Source organism: Brienomyrus brachyistius, chromosome 12 (assembly GCF_023856365.1).
Source record: "Brienomyrus brachyistius isolate T26 chromosome 12, BBRACH_0.4, whole genome shotgun sequence".
In the NCBI taxonomy this organism is placed as follows: Eukaryota; Metazoa; Chordata; class Actinopteri; order Osteoglossiformes; family Mormyridae; genus Brienomyrus; species Brienomyrus brachyistius.
In genome coordinates, this window is record NC_064544.1 from 1,527,007 (window position 1) to 1,530,363 (window position 3,357).

At 45.7% G+C, this 3,357-nt stretch overlaps 1 long non-coding RNA gene across 1 annotated transcript; it reads right to left on the reverse strand.

The window, feature by feature from the left end:
* Positions 1-565: 565 nt before the first annotated feature.
* Positions 566-2,037, reverse strand: LOC125704917 (uncharacterized). Its single transcript, XR_007381280.1, has 2 exons — positions 1,187-2,037; positions 566-881 (listed from the first exon to the last, which is right to left on the reverse strand). It is a non-coding gene; the product is annotated as an uncharacterized LOC125704917 (long non-coding RNA).
* Between the last annotated feature and the right edge of the window lie 1,320 nt (positions 2,038-3,357).

Below are 3,357 nucleotides of genomic sequence, written 5' to 3' on the forward strand. Positions count from 1 at the left end.
CCTCGGGCCGGACGAAGCCAATGGTGCCGGGCGCCGGGTCCTTGGCTTGAAGCGGCGAGCCTCCATCTGTCCCGGGCAACGGCGCCGGCACCTCCGAGGCGGCCCACATCAGCTGCGAGCCGGGCCGAGAAAGCGCAAGCCGCTCCCCAGACGGGTGTAACGGGGAACCTTTGGGGGGGGGGGGGGGGGCATGAAACGCAGATTTTACTGCGGCAACAGATGCGATGGGGTTTGGATGCGGAAGATGAAAACAGCCCAAAGAACGGGTGAGGGGGGGCGACGAGGGAGGGGAGAAAAATCAAAATCGGCAGAAGGACAGATTTAGCGGGTGCCCCTTTGTGTCCCCCCCCCCCTGCAAAAGGAGCCCAGCATTTGTTATGCAAATGAGCATAGCCGTCCATCCCAGCAGCTGACCGTCAGGCTAACAATGGGTTCGGCGTTGACAACAAGCCCCTATTGGGCGAGAGGTCAAGATCAAAGACCGAATACCCCCCCAGCCCCCCTCACCTAATAGCACAGTCAGTACTTAGTCACCAGCATGTGGGATCCCAGCATAATAGGGAAAAACCATTTTTATCTTTTATTTTGCAGTTAAGAAAGAGCCATTTCCAGGCCTTAATATTCACGATGAATAGAAAAGGCCCAAAATGGATCACAGCCAATGTATTAAAACATTTCCATGGTTTTGCCTATTAATTCAGCCTTAATTTAGATCTTTCATCTTTTGGAACTCACTGGATGAAAAATCAAGGATACAGCAGTGTTTTTACTGCAAAACACCCTGACATTTCATCTTCAGCCCACAAGATATGTTCTCCATCCATCCATCCATCTTCCATCTATGTTGAGTGCAGGATTATGTGGGGATATTTTATCTTCTCCTGCAAAACAAGCATATCCCAGGTCTGGCTTTCTTTTTTCTTTGTCTCGCAAATAATTATAATGCCCACAATTTTCAAGGTAAGTAGCCTTTTCCAGCACTCTCCATCAGCAGGATGGATGACCTTGCTGGATGTACGTTAACATTAACTTGTCTCTGGCCTGGGACTTCAGGCCCATAACAGACCAACCAGAGGAGACTCTCAGCTAATTAGCATAACGCCGATCCAGGGCTAGCCTTTGTCTTCCCCGGGAACCGGCCAAGAGCAGCTTGTTAGCCTCACCACCCATAGCTAACGAAGCTTACCTCTTATTGTTTGAAGCTTCTGCTATGTCCGGCCGAGATCCAGCGGGCAAATGTTTAAGACGGGCTTGTCGAGATAAACTACGATTATAGGTTTCACTATTAAGGAACGGATTATATGTGAAACTGAAGATTCCGAGGGGGTATCGATCTGATGTGTGCCATCGCAAGCCGACATGAAGGTAACGGGTTCAAAGCTGGGATAATGCTCCCATCAGCTGGCAGCGAAACAGATAACGATCTGCCCAGTGCACGTCTGGTCTACGGCGGCGCCAGCCCAGAGTGTAAATTAGTCCTTAAGCCGCGGTAGAATATGGCGTGACTCCCGGCTGGCATGTGGGCGTGAAAGGTCACACGGCCAATGTCTTTCCGTCGTATCTTTTTAAGGGAGGCTGTAAAATTCTGTCGTTTTTGTTTGCGTCGTCGCATCAAAATCCAGGTCTCTGCTCCCAACCCAGGTTTTACGGAATCATACTTATTTCCAGCCTGAGTTACTTTGATTGTTACCTACTTCCGAGCAAATGGCGAAAGCCTGACGGAGGTACAGTTCTGGCCTGGAAACCACAAGCCCCAGTCGTAGCTAAAACTGCTACTACCTTGTTGTCAGAATCCTTGGGGTGCTTTTACAGGTGTCTCCTCCCGTGCGGATGGAGCTCTCCTTTAACCATCCCACTGAGCAAACGCCGGGCTTCACCTCGTCCTGCTGGCTACGGCCTGTTTCTCTCTGACAGCCGACGGACGCGACGGTGCTCAATGCAGTACTCCATGCTGGCCGAGAGCTTAACTGACGCCTGTCTGCTTTCTTTACAGTTTGGACCCACCAGGGGAGCAATGCAGACACAGGAATAAGTATCCATTTTTAAGCCATAAATAAACTCCTTAGCCAAGAGAAATAACCCAGGGTAACAGTGTGACGCGATGTGCTCATTTTTGGAAATGTGAAAGCAATATGTAACCGGATCCATCTGGGGAATGACCTGATTTTCTATATATATGTGTGCTCCCAGCAACACTGAGACACAGGGCATGTATGTAGCCATAAATTGCATAGGACTTAATGCAGCCATAGCAGACTAACCACAGAAAGCCCTAGATGCTCATCCGAGCCGAAAAATACACTCGACGGCAACAATTAAATCATCGACGCTGAATATTTTCATCAGGGCAATTGACAAGCTCATGTAGTAATCAATACATTATATGGCCCTGATTCTAATGAAAGGAACTAATCAGAGGAACTGCCTGAAAACTAATCTCACAGCACTCCTGGAGTCTATCATTGCTCGGTAGGATTAGGGGGAGCAGCCGGGCAGACAGTCTGATTAAGAGCACTCTCGTGTTGATGGCCAAAGAGGAGCCACGTGATTGGCCAGTTTAAGGCAACAGTTAGGATTAACATAAGTACGCTAACAAATCAAACAGTCAAAACATACAGCGAAACAGATTAAACTATTTGCAGGTCTCACTTCTTCATGCATGTGCTTCTTGCATGTTGCCAAATTTACTAAATGCTTTTATTTACAGCGAGGTACAGTTGAGGAAGTTGGGATAGATAATCCCAGGAGCAATGGGGTTCTTGGGGCCTCGCTCTAGGGCCAAATGGTAAAAATACTCTGCAACCACAGGATTTGAACCAGCAGCCTTCTGATCATAAGCACACGGAGTCACACATCAGATGTTTTATAAGTTAGTGCTGTGTGTAAGTGCCTCTAACAGCCCGATAGACAGAATCTTTTACTGGAGAGACTAACACTCTACGATTCACAGGAATAGGTTCCGGATCGCTAATATCATTAATAACAGGAACAGTCACTAATAGTGAATGGATAGAAACCAATTTAGTCAACTGATTCTTTAGGTTGATAGTTACTGGGGGTTCAAAGACATATTAACCTGTAAATTTACATTCATATCATATTGACAACAAACTCTGTAAATTTTGTAAATACATGAACTCTGTAAGTACTCATAACCCTAAATAGGAGAGCATATAACGTATGCATTTTAAAATATATATATATATATATATATATATATATATATATATATATACATAAAATAAACAAACATTTAAAAATAAACAAACATAGGAGTATGACAAATTTGCACTACGAATTATTTTTAATGTTGTGTACAAATAAATAACTTTTTTTAGGATGCTGAACAGCTCTTAC